At 48.4% G+C, this 21,957-nt stretch overlaps 1 protein-coding gene across 11 annotated transcripts in view; it reads right to left on the bottom strand.

Annotated features, from left to right (window-relative positions):
- Positions 1–21,957, bottom strand: part of PTPN3 (protein tyrosine phosphatase non-receptor type 3) — a 135,792-nt gene that overhangs the window by 97,055 nt on the left and 16,780 nt on the right. For 3 of the 11 annotated variants that reach the window (XM_053921918.1, XM_053921923.1, XM_053921930.1), the window contains exon 1: positions 7,670–7,823. The exons of 1 other annotated variant lie outside the window; for it this stretch is intronic. The gene's annotated coding sequence lies outside the window, so the exon portion shown is untranslated. Of the gene's footprint in view, positions 1–4,501; positions 4,620–6,830; positions 7,086–7,116; positions 7,451–7,669; positions 7,824–8,850; positions 9,142–21,957 lie in introns of those variants that run through there. 7 more of the 11 variants (XM_053921932.1, XM_053921919.1, XM_053921935.1 and 4 more) reach the window with 5 other exon arrangements.

Genomic DNA, 21,957 nt, shown 5'->3' with positions numbered 1-21,957 from the left:
TGTCTGCACCTACCAGTCATCTAACGCTCATCCTCTTGTGCCTGGGTCCCAAGTGACACCTGCTTCCCTGCCTCTGCCAAAGGCCAGTGACTTGGTCCTGATCTCAGAACTAGGGCTGGGAGAGGGCTGTGGGTGTTCGTGTACGAAGGACAGGGTTCAAGGGTGACCTGCTGGGGGAAAAGGAAGATGAGGTCTAGGGAGACGCTGGTCTCCTGCCCCACGTCACTCCGAGCCCTGGCTCTTACATTCCATTAGAATTTGGTCAACGAGAAGCTCAGCTGGCTTTCTTGTCCCCTTTGTGCATCTATCACAGACCCAGTTCTTCCCTCTCCATCCAGCCTGGATGCATAAGTAACATTTCAGGCTGTCACAGTCCCATGGCAGGAAGGAGCAGGTGAGGGGAGGACTGCCAAGAGGCTGGTGCACCAGGAGCAAAGCACGCCCAGAGAGGTGCGACCACAGAGGGGCCAGGGCCATCAACGTGGGCCCGCCAGGCAGTGCCAAGGAGATTAGTTTTGTCTTTATCCAGGTAGAGGATTCCTCCAGGTAGGAATACAGGAATCCTCTACCTGGATAAAGGGTAGAAAACCCTGCTGGAGGGTTTTCCAGGCTGATTCCCCTGCACGGACGTCCAACCTCAAAGTCACACTGGGTAGGGTGACCACACCTCCTCATTTGCCTGGGGTAGCAGATTAGAAGCAATTATTAATAGCTGCCCTTTTTATTCTCAGAATGTTCTGGTTCGGATAAGGAATTCTAGTCACCCCGTTCTTGGGCGCCTAGGCCTGCAAAGTTAGAGTCGCAGTTAGAGAAGGCTGCTTAGTGCTGGGAGGGCCATGCAGGCTGAGTCTCATCCCTCATGACATGTTCCATTCCACTCTCCAGCATCCCTGCCAAGCCACCATCCGGTGTCTCCTTGCATACCTGCAGGGACAGCAAGCTCACTATCCCCTGAGAAAGTCTCTCTTTTAGGGGGAAAGCTGTGTTATAGAAACAGCAGGATTCAAATCTGCATACAACGTGATTGCCACTAACAACAACACCCTTCAGCAAGGAGAAGAGCGGGAAAGGGGGGAACTGGGGGAAATCCTGCTGGCTTTTTCCTTCTGGCTCCTTCCCTCGTATGATCTCCTCACTCAGCAAATACTTACTGAGTGCATTTGACGTTTGGGAGGCACTGGGGATACCATGGAGAGTTAAAACAAACAGACACAAATTGAGGGGCATTCTACAAAAGCACTGGCCTGCACTCTCCAAAGACGTCAAGGTCATAAAGGACAAGGAAAGGCTGAGGAACTTTCCCGTGTAAAGGAGACTAAAGAGACATTACGACCACATGCAACCCATCTCTGGGCTTTTCTTTGCCACACAGGATACTATCAAGGCAGCTGGCAACACCTGAATAAGGTCTATAGACAGTTGTATCAACACTGACTTCTTGGTTCTGAAAACCTGTACTTCAGTTATACAGGAGAACGTCATCGTTTTTAGAAAATGTGCTGACGTACCTGGGGGGAAGGAAGAGTCTGTAACTAATCCTGAAAAGGCTCAGGTAAAATACATACACAGAGAGACAGCTGAAATAAAGGTGACTACCGTATTTGTCGGACCATAAGACGCACCGAGGTTTTAGAGGAGGAAAAGAGGAAAAAAATTTTTGAAGCAAAAAATGTGGTAAAATATGTAATAACATAAATAACATAATATTTCACCAATGTAAATGTCAGCTACTTTCGGACTATAAGACGCACCCACATTTTCCTCCCAAATTTGGGGGGAAAGTGCATCTTATAGTCTGAAAAATACGGTAAATGGTACCATTTGGGGAACCAGGATGAAGGGTAGATGGGAGTTCTTTGTTCTATTCTTGGAACTTTTCTAAGTCTGAATTAGGTCAAAATAAAAAATTAAAAGAAAACAAAAAGTCTCAGAGACGATTAAAAAAAAAAAAGACTTCGCACAGTTCACCATGTAGCTGGGGAGACAGGTAATAATACAACTAATGATACTAATTAACTGGAAAACTGCAACTGTGAAAAGCTCTGTAACAGGAGAGAATTGGTGGCATGAGTATTCCTAGCAGGCAGGCTTACCCCAGTCAGGAAAGTGAGTAAAGCCCCAAAACATGAGTTAACTGGGGAGGGGAAAAGAAGGTTCCAGACTCTCACAGCCCAATTTTTTTTTTTGCTCCCTGACATTTTAATTTTAATTTTCTACAACTAACCATGTATAAGTTCGATACCCAGATTAGGGAGGGAAGGGGGCAGGGGGAACAAGTGGGCAAGACCTAGGCTCAGGCTGTCCGTCAAGCCCTCTCCAGCCCACCAGTAGTCAGGGTCAAGGGTCGGATAACAGAGCTGTTTGCTGCCCCTCTCACTGAGAACCTCAGGTCTACACTGAGGCTGACTCACCTGACCAAACTGGGGTACAGGGGCCAGGTCTTCACACCCCACTCCCAAAGTCAGACCAATGCCTTTCATCCACACGGCATCCAGCTGGCCACAGCCCCTTTCTGGTCCTGGATCCTGACCTGTGGAACATCCCTTTAGTGCTAAGAGCTCGGACCCGTAGCCCTGCCCTGGGAGTGGGCCATGACTCGCCCACAGCCACTCTCAGCACTGAATGCCAGACTCAGTGCTTGTCTGCAGGGTCAGGGGCCTGACCACAAAGGGAGCGGAAACCTTTGTGTCAAGTTCTACCTTAGTAGGTTTTTGGTCATTAGCTTATTTAAAATACTCAATTTAAAAGACACAGGTTCCGCCCTGGCTGGTGTGGCTCAGTGGACTGAGCACTGCCAGCCTGTGAACCACAAGGTTGCCGGTTCGATTCCCAGTCAGCGCACATGCCTGGGTTCAGCCAGGTCCCTGGTTGGGGGCGAGTGAGAGGAAACCTCACATTGATGTTTCTCTCCCTCTCTTTCTCCTTCCCTTCCCTGCTCTCTGAAAATAAATAAAATCTTTTTTTTTTTTTTAAAGACACAGGTCCTATTATTAGTCTCATTTTACAGTTAAATGACTTGTCTAGGGACAGACTTGGGTTCAAATCTTGACTGTCCTACTTAGAAGCCATGTGCCTTTCGGGCAGTCACTTCCTGTCTCTGAGCCTCAGTTCTCTCACCTCATCTTGAAATTGGGGCTTGTGGGAATTTCACCAGATTCTGGGACTAGCAGGTATTGTTTATCCCCTCTTGAGGCTCCAAAAGGCTCAAGTGCAGAAATTCACTCCAAACAACACACTGCTTAAATATTTACTAAAAGTTTGTGTATCCTGACTGTAAATCATAGGACCTGAATTTTCCAGGACTATCCCAATTTCAAATCCTCTCTCCTAACTTTCCACATAAACCATCAAAATGTCTCAAAAATTCCACTCTCTCAGTATCCAAACAACACCTCCCAGGCCTCCTCTTGCACAAAAACGCAACACAAACATTCTTTCTCAGACTACAGTTCCCAATCTCTGGTTCAGAAAATGCGGTCAGGGAGTCCTGCAGGCCCCCTGAAGGAAGCGGGGTCGGGGAAAGATCTGTGGCAGTCAGCACTCTGCCAGAACTCTCAGCCCGGGCTGTTCTCCGGCACCACAGCAGGAGGCGAGCCAGGAGAAGGTGGACCACAATCAGAGCATCACCCACAGAGGGGCACAGACTGGGGAGATGAGCTCTGCCCCCACCGACCTACCAAGCGGCCGCTACCCATGGAGGCAGCATGGTCAGAGGGTTGCTATGAAGATTAAATGAGTGAGGTAATATCTGGAAAGCACTCAGGAATAGTGCCCGGCAGCCAGTAAGTGCTCCATCCGTGTTGAATAACTGAAACCGGAGGCATCCTGGGCAGAAGGTGCTCATACCTGGAAGACAACCTAGAAGCGTTGCTCCTATCCAAGGAAAAGAGGGAGGATGGGCTCTTACTCCTGGGTTGAGTGCGGCCTGGCCCCTGAGATGGGACAGCACCTAACTACAGGAGGTGGGTCCTGCATTGACCAAGCTCAGAAGCCTGGACCTGGGGAAGAGTCACCACTCCCAAAACATACAAGGTCTCTACATGCCTCTGAGCCTTTGCACCTGCTGTTCTGTCTGCCCTATGAATACCATCTCTCTCTACCTTCAAGGCTGAAATCAAGTGCCAGCTACTCCCTATGATGTTCCCTGATGCCCATCAGACCACTGGCCTCTCTGCATCTGGCTTCATCCTCTTTTAAAGCAGTTATCAGACAGATAGGTAGATAGATCGATGACATACACTTATCAGTCTTCCCAACTCCACCACGAATCCAGGATAGGGGTTCAAATTTCATCTCTAATCCTAATGACATATAGTATAGACTCAATAAATGTCTCCATTTGCTGTTAAATCTGTGCTCACAGCTGGTCTTCACTGAAGGCACAACCAGAAGCCATGTGATGCAAGATCACTGGGTGTGGGACCCATGACCAGATCAGATTTCAGCCAGGCGCCTACCAAGCTCTCCCTTTAGTTCCCCTCAAGCAGATGAAAGGAGATACCTGTGAGAATAGAGGCTGCAGTTGCCAGGACCCAGACGAGGGCAGTGTGGACGCTGACCAGGCCCGGTGCTGTCTCTATTAGAGTTGGTAAGCAGAGCTGAGGCTCGGGAAGAACACCAGCAGGCTGCCCTGCCCCCACCAGCCTGTCAACACCAGGACAAGTGCAGAGTGCCTTAGGCATTCCAGCCCCTGAAACAGACCCTGAGAAGAGATGGGACTGGCCCTGCTGTCCAGGAACCACTGTCTGGTGGCAGAAAGGTAAGCACTGGGATTATGGTCAACGGGCACTCTTCCGGGTAGGGAGGGCGGGACCACAAATTGCTGGTCTCCTCCCAACCTGCCGCAAACCCTGAGGGTCTTCCTGTTCCCTCCAGTTCCCGCAAATGAGCCTCTTTTGTGGGTTGTCCATCTTAGAATATGGAATCCCTCCTGGGCCTGGACCCGAGGTTCAAAAGCTGAAAATTCGGCCCTCTTGCTCCTGGACCCACACGACCTTTCCTAGCACAGTTTCCTTATCTGCAAAACAGGGACAGGGTGGACAGTGAAATTAAACAACATACGTGAAACCTCCCAGTTCACAGCCAACAATCAATTCGCTGAAACCAGACAGGAGTGGTGAAGCCCTGTGGGGTCCTGAATTTGACTCTGTGTTAACTTAGGTTCTTTCTCCTGCCCCAAGCCGACCTTGTGGGTCAGGACCTGCCCTCTGCCTATAAAGAGGTCTCCCCTTGCACCCTGTTTTTGCTGGGGTGTGATGGCCAGCACTGCATCTGCCATATAGAAGCAGCTTAATTAATAAGTGCTGGCTGAACAGAATGCCTCAGGCACTCTGAAATGCCTTCAGTAACCTGACCTTTTACATTCCCCAGCTAATGCCTGATTTGCATATAGGAATCCGTTTTAGGAGATGGCAAATCACCGGAGACAGCTCAGGATCAATACAGAGTATTAGGCACATTTTATTCTGCTCGAGTTCTCTGCAAATTGGTATTCCATTAACCACACGTGGGATTTATGGGAGCGCGCTATAAACTAGAATATTTAACTAGACCGACCTACTCTGTCAGATAATAGCCTACTATTGTTAATGTTCAACTAGTCAATCTCAGAAAGGTTTCCAGCTTCCAATCTACTTTACATCTTGATTTAATCATCAGGAAAGTCATCTATTTGAAAGTCTCCCTGCAATCAAGGGCAGCTTGATACGGAACAAAAAGACCTGCCATGGAACCATATCCCAGCAACACCACGGAATGTGTAATCAGCGGCTCAGAGCCTCAATTTCCTCATCTGTAAAATGGGAATAACACCAGCCTCAAGGGGGGGGAGTTGTAGAAATTAAACGAGTTGACGCATGTGGATGTACTCGGTGCAGTTCTATAAAGCTATACAAAGGTTATTATTATAGTAAACACATAAGGTGCAATTCTCAAGCTCCGAGAGGCTAATGACAGAAAGCAGGAGTGGATCTAAAAGGCCAGGCAGGATATTTGGCCCCCAGGGAACATCTGGCCATGTCTGGAGGCGTTTTGGGGTTGGCACAACTGAGGGACAGGGATTGCTACTGAAATCTAGTGGCCAGAGACCAGGGATGCTACTCATTATCCCACAGTGCATAGGACAGGCCCCACAACAAAGAATTAACTAACCCCAGCCGAGAGGTTAAGAAACCCTGATCGAGGTCCTGGCCAGGTAGTTCAGTTTGTCAGAGCATCACCCCATACACCAAGGTTGTGTGTTTGATCCCTGGTCAGGGCACACACAAGAATTAACCAATAAATGCATAGTGGAACAACAAATTGATGTTTCTTTCTCTCAAAATCAACAAATAAAATTTTTTAAAAAGGAAACCCTTATCTAAATAATCACTAAAAGTTGGGTTTAGAAGCTTTTGAGAACAGAAATCTTCCTAACTAGGCTTTATTTTCCAGCATCATCTGCTTAAACATTTGCAGGCTAGATCTTCTCGCAACACAGCTCTTTTGTAAGTACAGCTCAACTGCCAACTTCTGGAGTTTCTGAATGTATAAAACTGCTTTTAAAGACGCTCTCCAATTACAACTCAGCTAAATTGTTTTTCCAAAGCCCCTGACTTCAGTAAAGTTCTCCAGGGTACAAAGACAGGGGCTGTCACTCTGTCACTAGGCCCTGAAGATGCTTTCGTAATTCTAATTTCCTGGTGAAATGGGAGCCACGAGGGTCTCTAAACGAATTAAATTCACATCACGCCAACTGCTCGCTTGCTTTGTGCCGGGCATACCGCCAAACACCTCCACATAATTTATCCCACTTAATCCACCCAACAACCCAGTGAGGTGAGCATTATTACCGGCTGTTCGCAGGGGAGAAAACTGAGGATCGGAGAGGTTAAACAGCTCGCTCAAGGTCACCAGCTGGCCAAGGGGGGAGATCGACTTGACCGGAGGTCTCCAGTTTCCAGGTCACAAGTTCTTTCCACCACCTCGGACAACCCAGGTGTCAAGTTGTCTCAACTTCCCATGAATTTTTAAGGCAACCGCAACTTCTCAGCAAGTTTAGGTTGCCGAAAATGGGAATTTCGGGGGGGCTGGGCGCTCACAGACACTCTCCCACTACAGCTGTCTCCCCGCAGGTACCTGATAAACCTTTCCATATTGCCCGCGGAAAAGGACAGATTTATCCGCTCTGTAGTTCGTGCCAGGCCCAGGAAATGCCATCTTTGAAAGCCGAGAGACGAATTCGCCCTGGGAGCTGAGAAGGTCTGGCCGCCGGGGTGGCTCGCTCACGGCGAGCTGTACGCCCCTCGGCGTCCTGGGGGCCAGGGTCGTGGTGCAGCTGGGCCCTCCGGGGCCGCCGGCCGCGCGGGTTCCGCCAGTGGTGTCCGCCCCAGCCCGGGTCAGAGCGCACGCCCACGCCCCGCCGCGGCGGCGTCCCGGCACCCGCCTGAGAGCGAGCCCCACCCGGCCTGGCCTGTCGCTCCCGCCCGGCCCCGCCAGGTGAGCGCGGCGGGGGTGCCCCCTCCCCGCCCCGACGTGGCACCGAGACCCGGGGGCTGCCGCGTCCGCCAGCCCGCCCGCGCGTTCGCCGTGCGCCTGGGAACGAGTGGAGGCGGGGCAGAGCGAGCGCGACCCCGGCCCCCGGTCGGCCTGTGCCAAGCACCCGGCCCGCTGGGGTCGCGCCGGGCCATACCTGCAGCATCCGGGGGCGCGGAGCGCCCAGGTAGGTCGCGCTTGCGGGCGGCGCGGAAGCTCGCTCGCTCACGGCGCGACCTGGACGCCGTCTGAGCATGCCCAGTGCCGCCCGCGGGCGGCTCCCGCCGGTCGGGCTGGCCGCGACGGGCCCGCGCGCTGGGCGGGGGGCGGGCGCCCTGGCCGCCCTGCGGGGCTTCCCCTCCCGGAGCGTTCTCACCGGGACGCTCCTCCCAGGCCACTGGGGCTCTCGTGCCAGGCTCTGGGCAGCCCCGAGTCCCCTCGCGCGTGCACGCACACATTCGTCCCATAACCATTTATTGGGCACCTACTATGTACCCGACCCTCAATGATTTTATACCTAGGGACGTCAAGCAGTCGGCCTAACAAGTCTGCAAAATAAGGAGTCGTCTTGCCCCGAGGGTCCTGCTGACTCCCAGCCCAGTGCTCACGCCCTCCATTAGTAAGCTTCCGGACTTAAACCTTCTTCCCAAGATTTATGGGCCCCCTACCTCATCTTACACCTGCCTTACTGCAGCCCCAGGAGCACCCTTCTGTCCAACAAACACTCAGAACTTGGCCAGCCTCCACACGCCTTTCCCTCTTTGTGGGACGTCTTTGCCCAGCTTTTTACGTGGCTGCCACCTTCTCGTTGCACAAAGGAACTCCTGGGGGAGGACTTCCCTGACCACTTTACTAAACTAGCTCCCTTCTCCTGCTCTCTCCTTCATTTCCTCGCTTTATTTTTTCACATTTATCACTATATCTATTAATGAATTCAACAAATAATTATTAATCAGCTACTCCGGTTCTTCACGCGTAGTGACCAAATGGACAAAAATCCTGTCCCCTGGTGGAGTTTGAGGGGAGAGGCAGCCGACAGACAATAACATACAAGTAAGCAAGCTGTATATCGTATATTGGAAGGTAAGAAGTTCTACGAGGGAAATAGAACAGGCTAAGGAGAATTGGGGTGGAGGGAGTGCAATTTTCAATGAGGTGGCCAGATCAGGTAACACTGAGGATGTGACACTTCAGCCACGCAGATAAATTGGAAAGAGCGTTTCCTGCAGATGGGATAGCCAGTGCAAAGACCCTAAGGCGCAGACTGATTAGGCAATGTCAGGGAGCGCAGAGGAGCAGGAGATGAGGTCGATAACTGACTTCCTCTAATTTGCTTACTTCTTATTGTGTATTATTCGCCTCCGGAATTTCAGCAGTGAGACTGCAATGGTGCCTGTCTTGGCTGCAGTGCCCCCACGCACCACAGCAGCGCCTGGCACACAGTAGGTGCTCAAAAACTATCTGTTGGATGATTATGTGAATGAAGAGATGTAGAGATGGCTGGAAACCTCCTGTCCGCACTCGATGTCTGAGGTCCAGGGGGCCGGTAGGCCTAGGGCCATGGAGCGGGCGCCGGCAGCACCAGGTACCCCACTTGGATCTCTGTGCCCGCGTCGCACGTCCGGGGTAGCTCCACTGCAACGGGCACCGCCGGAGAGCGGTGTCGGGGGAATTCCAACTGAGCCCCAGGAGACCCAGGAAGAGGGCCCGCCCCGCGCCCCGCCCCGCACCAACCTCCGGTCGCCTGAAAAACCTGGAGCTACGGCGCCCTGCCGGTACCAGTGGGACGGACGGGGAGCGCACTGGGCATGCTCAAAGCCGGGCTGTGCCCGAGCGCCCACGAGGAGGAGCTGCCTAGCTCCGCAGGCGACCGCTGCAGCGGAATCCTGCCGTTCCCTCAGCCCCAGTCCAATCCTACCCATTCTTAGGCGAGGGGTGGTAGTGTGTGGGGGCATTTTTTTCAAAGCTCAGTGGGAAAGCTGGGAATTCAGAGTCTGCGAAAGGCGTTCTCTGTCCTCTCCCAGCAGCTGTGTGACCTGGGTCATGCACCTTGACCTCTCTGTGCCTCAAATAATACGAATACCTACGTCTTGGATCTGGCCTGTGTGTGGGGATTGAATGAAGTCGAGGACGTGAACATGTTCAACTCCAGCATATTCACGTTCTTGATTTCATTCAATTCCCCCTCCCCCCCATGGATGGGTGGAACAACAAATCAGTGTTGCACTCAGATGAGGAAAAACCTGCAGTAAATGGACATGGGATGTCTTGGAGTTGTCTTAATTTGCCTTCCGTAAAAAACTAGATTGAAACTACCTTTTCTTTCCCGGTAGTCAACAGCCAGTAGTTGAAACAATGTTCTCAAAATCGAGCTAAAAAATGTCCATAACTCTAAGAAAAAAAGTCCTGGATATTTGTAAAATTGTGCATTTCAAATGACCATAACATAAATGAGAACAAAAGGAAAGAATATCCCTCAAACTGGAAACAAATAAATGTCTAAAAATAGAGGAATGATGAATTAGGTTATGGCATATTTGTTGAAATAATAACTATTATACACACAATTAGACCGCGTTGCCACAGGGGATAACTTACAGCACAATGCTAAGTGAGAAAAAAAAAAGCTGAAAACACAAATGCACTGTATAAAAATTGTCTACACATTCATCAAGACTTAGAAGGAAATATGGGAATATGGAATAGCCTTTATTTGCAGGGGGTCGTGGGGTTGGTTTTTCTTTTTAAGCTTATCTATTAATGTCACAATGTTGCATTGGCAATTATAACGATTTAAAAAATCAAATTAAAAATTCTTAAAATTTTTGTGTAAGCCAAATAACAACAACAATAATAACCACTATTATTGAGCTCAAATGTGACCAATACTGTACTCATGTGCTGTCTTTAATCTGACAGTCACTCTGCTGAGTGGGTATTTCAGCTCAGCTTTACAGAAGTCACTCTGCAGAGTGGGTATTTCAGCTCAGCTTTACAGAAGGGAAACAATCGGGAGCTGTTCACACCCGGTAAGTAACTGCTCCAGGATCTGCACACCGGTTGGTCTGGCCTCGAAGCCAGTGTGTTGGGTTTTGTAATAAATACTACCTCCCTGTGTAGCAGCGTGCCGTGTATTGATCATGAAGTAAACCACATATTATTTCATTTTTGTGTCTTTTTTGCCTTATTTTCTCTACCCTTTGATGTGTTTGCAGGCCGTGGATTACCTTTAAATGTTCTAATCTCCTGTTACAATTTTATTCTTGGGGCCAAAATGATAAGAAAGTCCATCCTTTTAAGCTGTTGCACCTAGAACGACAGTTGATCTTGTCTCATAAACTCCCAAAACTTATGCAAATGGGCTTTTCTGGATGGGCACATAATCTTCTTAGTGTATGTGGTCGAACCCAGCCATATCTATAGCAAATAGAGCACCCATGGGAATGTGGACCTACCACGTCTCAGACAATGAGGCCAGTCCGGAGAGGACCCACGTAGATTACTGTCCCTGGCAGTTATTTTGGACGCAGAATCACAGGATAATGGAATCACATGGTCCAGGACTTTGCTATGATGGAGGGGAAAAAAACCTACAGAGCTGATGATGTTTGCAGAGAGAAAGCCAGAGCCCTAAAAGCAGCCTTCCTACCGCTGAAAAGCTTAAAAAAAACAAGAAAACAAAAAAAACCTCTCTTTTTTTAAATAATGCCGGTAGACTGTACCTGGTCCAGAAATCACTACACAATAACAACAAATGCACAAAGCCAATGAGGGTCTTTTCATTGGAAAGGAAGAAATTCCACAAACCCAAAATGCATCACTGGTAACGGAGCAGATTCCTACACGTTAAGAGGAACGACAGATGAGCAACTGAACACAGTTATTAGCAGCACTCCCAGAAGCTGCCATTTGGGCAGAGATCTGGTGCCAAGTGCTGCACACAGGCAGTTGGCTGGGGGCATTTACAGGAAGAGTTTCCTGGAAGAATCACTGAGGATTGTCATGCACATCAAGACTCAGGAAGTCCGGTTGCTGGGAGGGCTGTCTCAGTGATTTACAGCGCAGGCTCCCAGCTGAGATGCTAATGTTCATCAATTATTTGTGCTGTTAATGCAGGCTCACGAAGGCCTCAAGAATCCGTAAATATGTGGGCAAGTGGTGCTGTTATAGTGACCAGTGAAAAGAATACTTGCCTATTATGGCTTCAACTGTATAAATTACTAGGTTAAACCATATAAAATTGCCATTTTGCAGGTCTACAATGGGTGAACGTTGGTAGCTTCCTATATTTCAACTTAATACAGACACATAGAAAAAAAAAGACTAGAAAGAACTGCACCAAAATACTAATGGTGACCGAGTAATGCCGTTACAGACAGAGGGAAAAAGATACAGCAGGTATCTTTTAGAAATCAGGAGAATTTCAAGTCTCTTTCTTACTATATAGTTTCCCAGATTATTTGTGGTGTGTTTCTTTTGTTATCAGGAAAAATGAAACAAACTTAAAAGTTGATGAGCCACAGAAATTGATGTAAAGAGAGGTAAAATAGCTACTCTGGAATTGTACAAAAACACAAGAGGTTCTTATCACAGAGGGTGAAGTTCGCCTTGCCTGTCCAGTGGTGGCAGATGGCGACAGGATGTCTGTTCCTGGCCCAGGAGAAAGGCAGAGGGAGAAATGCCCAGTGGTCACACCAGAAGCCTGCAGAGAAGTGTTAGTCCAGCTCGGGACTCCTCAGTCCCTCAACCTGTGTTCCTGGGAATCCAGGACTTCATGGACCTCACTTGGAGAAACATAAATTTTTAAGCCTAAAGTTGTATCCATTAAAAGAAAAATGCCTTTCCATTGCAAATTATCACTGCCAAAGAGTTCTCTGTCTGCAAAACTGATGAACAGATTTGACACGAGCACAAAAGCAGTGATGAGGCGAATGCTGTTGATTCAGATATTTATTAAGCACTTACTGTGTATCAAGCAGCTCTGTAAGTGCTTGGGTGACATCAGTAACCAAAATAAACAACAATCTCTGCTCTTGTGGGTATGCATTTTAACAGAGCAAGCCAGACTGAACGACAAACATTTTAAATAAATGAATCACATTTTATGTTAAGAGACCAGGGTTAAGGGTGATAGAGAGAATGATGGAGGGAGTAGGGAGGGAGTTGCAATTTTAAATAGGATTGACAGATTGAATCACTTAAGCAAACACCGAAGCAAAGACCTGAAGGAGACAAGGGAGTCGTTCATGCGGATATCTGGGGCAAGAATCTGGGCAGAGGGAATCACCAGTTCCAAGGCCCTTAGGGGAGCATGTCTAGATTAAGCGGGATGAGGGAGAGAGGCGGGAAGCTGCAGAGTGAAGGCAAAGAGGTAGCAGGGACGAGAACCCAAGCCCTCCTGCCCTCTCTGCTTTGCCAGCCCTAGGAAGGACTCAGCCTTTTAGCCTGAGCTGGACGGAAGTCAAGCCCACGTACCAGCTGCCGAATGTGCTTGACAACACATCAAAAGTTAAAATGCTGCTCCTTCAGATGGTCACTGGATGCCAACTTGACAGTGAGCGCAGACTTCAATAAGGGAACCAAAATCATGTAGCAGCCCTTTGTTATAAGGGAGTGAGCCAAGTGATCCAGACTCTAGATGTATTTTTAATAGTATCATAGAAATAGAAAGATAACATGAAACAATGATCTCAGAGGGCTCTCAGACCTCCCGAAACATTTGAATGAACCCTCAGGGATACACAGACCTGAGTTTCAAAGACTCTCTTCCTGCAAGGACCAAATGGACCATGATGGACCCACAGACCACCACACAGATGTGCTGGAAAACAGAAATGTAAGTCTAGGAACTTTGAGATCCTGCTTCGGAAACTCAATGCATTGAGGATGTTCCCATCAATAGATGACTGTGGCTTTAGACGTGAAGAGAAATGATGAGAAGTGCCAAGAAGAAAGCTGGCGTTCTGTACTGTGGCAGACCCTTTTCAGGCAGTGGCCTTCCCTGAAAGGGAACATGGGTTTGCCAAGACTCTCACCACACCTTCAATGTGAGGAGAGAGAGAAGGAGAACAGGCAATGTAGTATAGTTATACAGAGGTCACGGCTTTGAAAAATCAGCAGTGATAAAGGAAACCCTCAACGGTCCTTAACAGAAGATTCTAGGGGGAAGAGTCAGGAACAGTACTGAAGGTGACAGCATGTCTTAAAGTTTGACTAAGGAACACATATCAAGATCACCTTGTGGGGAGAGTCCTTGTAAAAAATGGCCTCAGTACAGACCATCTGAATCTCTGACTGTGGGACCCAGGAACCTGCATTTTGAATTTGCTATAAGAATCTTAGGCACACTGATGTTTCATAACTTCTGTCCTACAGTTTCCACTGTATGTACCCCAAGAACATAGTCCAAGTTTCAACTAAGAGGACGGGAAATTCTACCCAGAGACAGTCACGGTCTTGGACGTAGCACTGATGCTTGGACGGGCAGGATTAAGCACCAAAGCATCAGCTTCTTAAAGAAAGTGCACGTTTAAAGGGGTTGGAGGGGAGGAGAAGAGGAGATGGAGGGAGGGCATGCCCTGCAGAAAAATGAGGCCCCCTAATGGAGGGAGAGCTGTCAGGCTCTCTGCTCTTGACTTTGAATCTCTGACTACATCCATCAGATGATGCTCTCCTGGGGCTGAGAGCAAGCTAAGTGTGTGACTGGAGAGGAGGTCGTGGTGGTGGTCACAGGGGTGGTGATGTTTGCTGAGGGGTAGACCTTAAAATAAACACGTCGAGGTGCACAGAGTACCACAAAACTGAAACTGAAAAGGCCATCACCTCCCGAAGGACTGAGTAAGTGGGGGCAGGGGAGGGTTATTCATCCACTCCGTGATACATGACCTATATAGAAGTAAACTCTCTCTGGAAAAAGAATAATGATGTACGTATACTATTTTGTTTTACGTTTTGTCTCCCTCTAAATTTTGCTGACCAAGTGCGAAGTCTGGGTTATGTGACAAGTCAAGGCTGTCGCTATGAGCAGGGCACAACAGCTGTACGACATGTTTGGAAGAAACAGCCATAGGTCAAGAGCTCTTACTCCTATTGGAAATGCGCGTGGCTGAGGGATGGGATGGGAAACAGGGCTTTGGATGAGGATCAAAGAGAAAGAAAAATCGTTTCAGTGACCTCAGGATCGAGAATGATGCTTTCCTGACACAGCGGGTAACAAAACGACCGGAGCAGTCAGGTGGAGAACTCTGTCTACCTGGGCCTCGGCCGGAAGTCCCAGCCGTGAAAAGACCATCATCTGAAACCTGTTCTTGCTTGGCTGGCCGTTCCATCCCTGCGATGCTGGAAACTTGATCAAGTCCCAGGAGAAGACTGTGTTTCCAGCTCTGGTGACATTTCAAGAACGGGAGAGACTGTTCAGCCAGCCCAATGCTCTGGTGACCTTCTAGTGTTGCATGCATGACACACCACAGGATTTCCTCAACTGCGCCCTGGCGTCCTGCGGGGACGTCCTTCTCACTTTTTCCATGGTACACACCGTCACTGCATCGCAGTCCAAACAGACTGTCCCCCGATGCCTCTGTAAACATGAGTCACATGTGAAGCTAAAGGAATCTGTGTTCAGCCAGAAACAGCGTGTCATCTTCACAGAGGGGGTACGGGTTTGATGAGGGTCCCGTGGTTTCCCTCCAAGACGCCCGAGCAGACAACTTCATGCAGCAGCCACCAAGGCCACCCCCTGGTGGCCCCTTCCAGGGGGAAGTTCTCCAGCTACTGTATCAAAAAATTGTACCCTCTCCCCATTTCTTCACCTTCTTAGGCTTCTCTCAGTTTGGTCTTTGATGCTACCAGCTAGCTCAGCCTTGCTCATCTGGCCTAAGCACCGGCACAAACCTCTTTGTTGCTTCCCCTTGAAGAATAAAGGCCACCCATGCCAACCTCCTGAGACAACTCATTCTACCATCTCTGCCTGTTGAAATCCTACCCATCCGCTAAGGTTCAGGTACAAGCACCCTCTTCCTGGATTATCCCAGCTGGACATGAGCTCTGTAATCCCTACACCCCAGGATATTTGGTCTGTTCTTTTCTGCTTCTCACCTCATTCGACTTGCATTTAGGTATTAATGTACCTGCCCCTTGTGGTAGGGTCCTGGAAAATCCCTTGGATGGGGTCAGAGACCTTCCTGATGCCATGGGCTGTGACTATTATTTCTCTGCAAGGTATGCAAAGGGCTCTGAGCCCCTTCTGAAAAATGGCCTTTCTGCAGTGAGCAAGAAGAGTGGTGTTGTATCTGACGTCCCTCTGGAATTCCTTCTGGAATTTTGCTTTTGAGCTTGATAATTAATCCACCCATAGGCAGATAGAAAAGAGAGAGAGATAGAAGTAGGTAGATAGATAAGGGAGAAATGTGATTAGTGGTGTCCCAAATAAAGTATAATGAGTTCTGTGCCTAGATATCAGTATGCACTCTCAATTTCTCTGTGAAACAATGAAAGGAATTAGGACGAGGCCTCTGCCCTTCCACACCTGGGAGTGACCCAGCTGTGCTGGAAGAAGGACTCCAGATCAGGGACACACCCCTTTGTTATCTACCTGCATTGCTGAGTGAGCTAATTCCCAACCAGTCCTGGGGCCCAAAAATGACATCCATTTTTTGACAGCAGGACCAGGAATAACAGGGTGAGTAAAATCCATCGTGTGCACGACCAGGGAGCAGCGGAGGGCTCAACCCTTCTTGGTGTCCCATGGTTTCAATTTCATTGCAATCTATCACACGCAGGCTCCACCAGGGGAAGCTGGCCCAATTTTGCCAGCGCCTGTGACAATACCTTATCCTCACACTGCAGGATACAGGCATGGAGGGCAGCCTTCAGATCTCTCTCTGTCTTGCACAGTCTGAGCAACCAGCATTCTCCGACCGCCTAGGCAGGCTCAGAGGCTGCTCCTTCTGCGTTTAGATTCCACCAGAATCACGCCTAATACATTATACACAATTGAGCGAGTCTGCTATCTCAACTGTGAATTTTCTCACATTCTTTCTGATGCTGGGAGCCTAGACAGAATCTGGTACTGACGAAGAGTGTGATGAGTGAGAAAACTAGTTGAAATTGCACTGCCCTATTAATACGCCCAATTCAGATCAAGTCCCTTGACTTACTAAGGGTGGTGTGTTCTTTTCCATTACACTTGGTTCGGCAGCATAAAAAATGTAGGTAATACTTGTACGTTATTCAAATGCCAATTTATAGGAGGGAACAATTTCCCAACAGCGTTATCTACTCTCTTCTCAAGTTCCCTGGGTGGAGGTCAGTCTCTGTCGTTAATGTTGGGTTCCTGACCCAAACACTGTCTGTGCCAGTTATGAAAACAAAAGCCAGTTTTCCATGGTTTGGATAAAGCGGCGACCGTGGGAACATGAGGTCACTGAAAAGCCATGCGTCCTGTGAACCCGCACGGAAGTGGGGATAGACAAGGTCTGTCGAGCAGGAGGAAATAGGCCAGTTCTGCGAAGCCCACCGTGGCATAGGGAGCAGAGAAAAACGTCCATCCCATCCAGGAGGAAAAATACCTCTTCAGCTCTTCGTTAGGAAACAGTGCATTAATCTTAAAAACTGTGCTGTATAAGAAAAAAATGTGCATCCAATCTACTGGAAAAATCCAAATGTAGACAAAGACTTATGAACAGAAATGGGTTATTTTAGCCTTTTCATCATTGCTAAATGTATGAAATAAGGGGCCGAATGAATATATAATGTGTATGTCCTATTGATTATTATATAACTCAAAATGACTTTGGGACGGTGCTAGTGATGCAGTTCAGATGAAGAGTGTAAGTCATAAAGCTGTTTTCATAGCAGAGCTTTGTAAGGAAAAACACACTTACGCACGCTGAAAAGCCTGACAGGAAGTACCCGAAAATATAAAAAGTAGTTATTTCTAGATGACGATATGACTGGAGTCTTTGTTTGTTTGGCTACTATAACAAAATACCCAGGCTGGGTTGCTTATAAGCAACAAACATTTATTTCTTACATTTGTGGAGGCTGGGAAGCCCAAGATCAAGGTGCTGGAGGATTCACTGTCAGGTGAGGATGTGCTTCCAAGTTCACTGACGGTCGTCTCACTGTCCTCACAAGCTGGATCGGTGAGGGAGCTTTCTCTGGGCCTTTTTATAAGGGCCCTCATCTCATTCATGGGGGCTCCACTGTCATAACCTATCGCCTCCTGAAGGCCCCACCTCCAAATGCTCTCACGTTAGGGATTAGGTTTCAACATAAAATTGGCGGGGGGGGGGGGGGGCACAACCATTTAGTTTATTGCAACTAGTGATTTCAATTTTCTTCTTCGTATTTTTCAGAGATTCTACAATTTACATACAGCACTTCGCAAATAAGAAGGAAATACTTTTAAAAATCTATGTAACCAATAGTAAATACAAAACTCCAACTCGGCTCCCAGGCAATTGTACAGGAGGGTGTGTTTACAACAGCGTGGCTACAGCACTGAGCACAGCAACTTCACGACTTTCCCACGGAAGGTTTAACGGCGGAACCTAACAGACCCGCAACACCCAAGTCTTCTTGCCGAGTCTGAGAATCCCCAGGAGCCGGGGAGCTCAGGAGCCACGCAAGTGCTCAGCAAGGTCAAACAGATTCCCTCATTTGGAAATTTAAACTGGAGAACACAGGGGAAAAGGTGAGAAGACACAAAAAACTTCCCGAGATCAAGAGACAACCAGAGTAACTGTGATCAAACGTTACACTGATCATGCTCAGAGAAGTGACTTTCCGGGGTCTGGACCCAAAGTCACGTGCACACTGGGGGCTGGCCCAGTTGGAACCCTGAGCCCACGGTGCTGGTAGGAAGCCTGGATGACAGACACCATGGAGAGAGGTCCAGGTTTGTCTCAATTGAGCCCAGAGGAGGCCAGCAGAAGAACCACAAGCCAACACATTGAATCATGAGGAATTAAAAAAAACAAAACCCACAAGGTTCGTTTCAACCACAAGTCTTAGGAGTGGTTTGTTACCAGCAATAAGTAACTGGGGACTTACAACAGGAATTCCTATTGCTGAGGCCTCTGCCTTGCACCCTCCCATTTCCCCACCGCCTTTATTCCTGGCTGGGCTGGGCCCAGCTGACTATTCTGGGAGTCTCTGAGATTTCCATCTTTCCTATTGGTCCTCATTGCCTTCATTCGACCCTGTGTTATTTTAAGGCAGGAGTTGTCAAACCCCAGCCTTTAACTGAGCCGAACCACGATGTCAGTGTCCTTAGGGAAGTGCTTGCAAGGGAGTGTGTTCAGGAGAATGTCTTCACCATTACGCCCCTGTGCCTGGAATGGTGTCTATCACACAGCAAGAACTTAAGACACATTCGTAAATAAATGAACGAGGACATCTTGGGAGCTTGTGTAAAATGCAGATTCCAGGGCCCACCTCTGGAGACCCTGATTTGGCGAGTCTGCATTGGGCCTGGGAAACTGCATCGCTATGAAGTCAGCTGGGTGATGTCATGGCCAGCGGCGTATGGAACACATTTTCACCATCAGGGCCTCAGGTTATCCGTGTGACCGAAAAAGGCCGATTGAACAATTTTCAGCGGGCTGTGCGTCAGAAGCACCTGCAAGCCTTGTACATATTAGTTCCTTGTCCTTACCCTTGACCTACTGAACCTGCAAAGCCCTGGGGGTGGAGACTTACAATCTGTGTTATTAAGAAACTGCTGGGTGCAGCTGGTTCACAGACTGAAGGGCATTTGGAAACCACGGGCCCAACCAACATAATCCTCTGAGCGTCGCTGGGAGCCAGCCTCACTTCTCTCATTCCTGAGAACGGAGAGCACGCACCTCCTTCGTCAGACATTCCCATGCTGATCTTTAAGGCTTTTTGAAGGAGGGCTTTCGTGACTACTGTGAGATGCATGTGCTAGGTTTTGCTGCTAAGTTGAAATGTGTCACCCGTCAATCAGATGTGGGTCACATGAGCTGTGAGGACTAAGGGAGGCGAGGTGTGAGATGGCCCTTTGAAACTGAAAACACCATGCACGTGATTCGTCATCGTTTGATCATAACTGCGCCATGCAAGGGATTAAAATATTTTATCTATTTTTAGACAGTCAATCAGGATTCATTATGAGTTATCTTGTTCTCTCAAGGCAGGGTGGGTCGGACCTAAGAGACCCCCTGTGTAAATATCTCAGGGACTGGAAACCTTGGCCACATTTCTAGTCCCTTTGCACGCTGCCCAGGGCCCGGTGTGACCTGTGTCCCGCATCACCTTGGTCTCTCCTTCCCCGCCTCCCTCCTCCTCCTCCTGCTGTCAGGTGTCAGCTCTTCCAGGACACAAATGCTTGTCCACCTCTGTCACCAGCCCTGGCTCCAGCTGGACACTATATCTGGAATGTTCTTCATTGCTGTCCATTCCCATCCACCTGGACCATTCCCAAATGTTTAGTGTCTATTGCTATCTTCCACCCTCTAGCCAGACAGAACCAACCAGCCCCTGTTTTTATTTTTATTTTTTAAAAGATTTTATTTATTTTTGTTTTTAGAAAGAGGGGAAGGGAGGGAGAAAGAGAGGGAGAGAAACATCAATGTGTGAGAGATACATCAAGTGGCTGCCTCTCACATACCCCCAACTGGGGACCTGGCCCACAACCCAGGCATGTGCCCTGATCCGGAATCAAACCGGTGACCTTTTGTTTCTCAGGCTGGTGCTCAATCTGCTGAGCCACACCAGCCAGGGCAAGTCCCTGTTTTTCATGCCTACAGAACATTTATCCACACCCCTGTATTACTTGCTTGCGGTTACCTAAATCCCATAAGTCTCCGCCCTGCTCCCTGACCTCAAGGGCAGGGGAGTGTCCTTATTCATCCCCCAGTCCCGCAGGCCCTGGGCACAGTGTCTGGCGCAGAGAAGGGATTGATGAACATCTGTGGGTTCAATGCATGAAAGTCCAGGGCTGTCTTGGGTGGGGTTTAAACCTCTAGGGAAAGAAAGATGCTCGAGCCTGGCAGTGGTCACATGTCTCTGTGAATCTGATTTCCTGTTATGTCCTTTGCCCTCTTCTCCTCCAGGCAGAGACTTATGAAAACCAAACAACTCACAACAAGCTGCTAGCTTGGTCTTTAGCTGGTGAGGGTATCCAGCAGGTTTAGAAGAGTTTGCCTACATGGGTATTGTATATAAATGTAATATATGTAATAATGTAACACATGTAAATGTGATATAAATGAATAGATTGAGATATTAATGAGAAATCTCTTCTGAGACCTGTTCTGAATCTTTGATGCCAGCTAGACACCTCTAGCTGGATGTCCCACAAGCACCTCAAACTGAACGAAGCCAAGACTAAGAGTAGCTCCATCCCACAGCCTGTTGTTTATCCATTGACCATACGCCCAGTTGCCTGGGTTCCAAGCCTCAAGACTTCCTTCTCTCTCGCCATCTAAGGGGATGACACGTTCTCTCCCTCCTACTGCCACTGTATTTCTCACATCCTTCCCAAACTCCCTCTGCTATCTCAGGACCTCCTCAGCTCTCACTAGAACTCTTGCAGGTAGCTTGGCAGTTGGTCTCCCAGCTCCCTCTCATTTTTTTCCCCTTGGAACACTGGTAACAGGTTAATCTTGCTAAAGCACATGGTTGAGCAAGTTACTCCTCTGCTTGAAAATTCACAGTGGTTCTCATGACCTACCTACTGAATAAAGTCCAAACTCCTTGGTCTGTACCATATTTGATGGTAACAAACCTATCCAATCAGATGCCATCTCTTGGGAAGTGAGAATACGAGGAGGAGGCAGCAGGAGGCATTTGGTCATTCAACAAATATAGATTAATGCCAATTTTATGCCATGCACAGCTGTAGGTTCTGGGGAAAGAGTGAAGTCCTTGATTTTATGAATTTTATATGTCAGGAGTCAAAAAATGGAGTCATAGACACCTGCTTTTATGAGGACTTCAATTCTGAAAAGCGAGGAGTGTGAGATTATGCAGCTTGCTTGGCCCCAGTTCTTCTCTCCTCCCTGCTTCCATGCTCTTTGCCATGTGACCTTGAAGTTCCCTACACTATAAATAGATAGACTACCCTCAGCTCAATTTGGGGTACGGCCACATGACTCATTTTGGTAGATGGGGTGTTAGCTGACGGGATTGAAATATGCTGTGATTAAGCCTGTCCCTGTTGCTTCTGCCACAAAAAGACTGCCCCAGGCAGACTGCCCAGTCCCAGAAGAATGAGAAAAATATGAAGTAGACCCAAACTGTGAATACATGGTGGTTGTTTTGGAGGGTTGTTTGCTATGCAGCATTCTTGGGGCAATAGCTGACTGATACAAAAAACTTCAGTGCTATCCTTCATGAGAGCTACTTGACATCCTTACTTCAGAAGTGTGTTCCAGAGGGACTGGGCTGCTGCTGGGGGTGGGAGGGTCTTATATTTCCCTA

This window comes from Desmodus rotundus, chromosome 1 (assembly GCF_022682495.2).
Source record: "Desmodus rotundus isolate HL8 chromosome 1, HLdesRot8A.1, whole genome shotgun sequence".
Taxonomy (NCBI): Eukaryota; Metazoa; Chordata; class Mammalia; order Chiroptera; family Phyllostomidae; genus Desmodus; species Desmodus rotundus.
The sequence above is the reverse complement of the archived record's forward strand: the minus strand, read 5'-3'. Positions and strand labels throughout refer to the sequence as shown.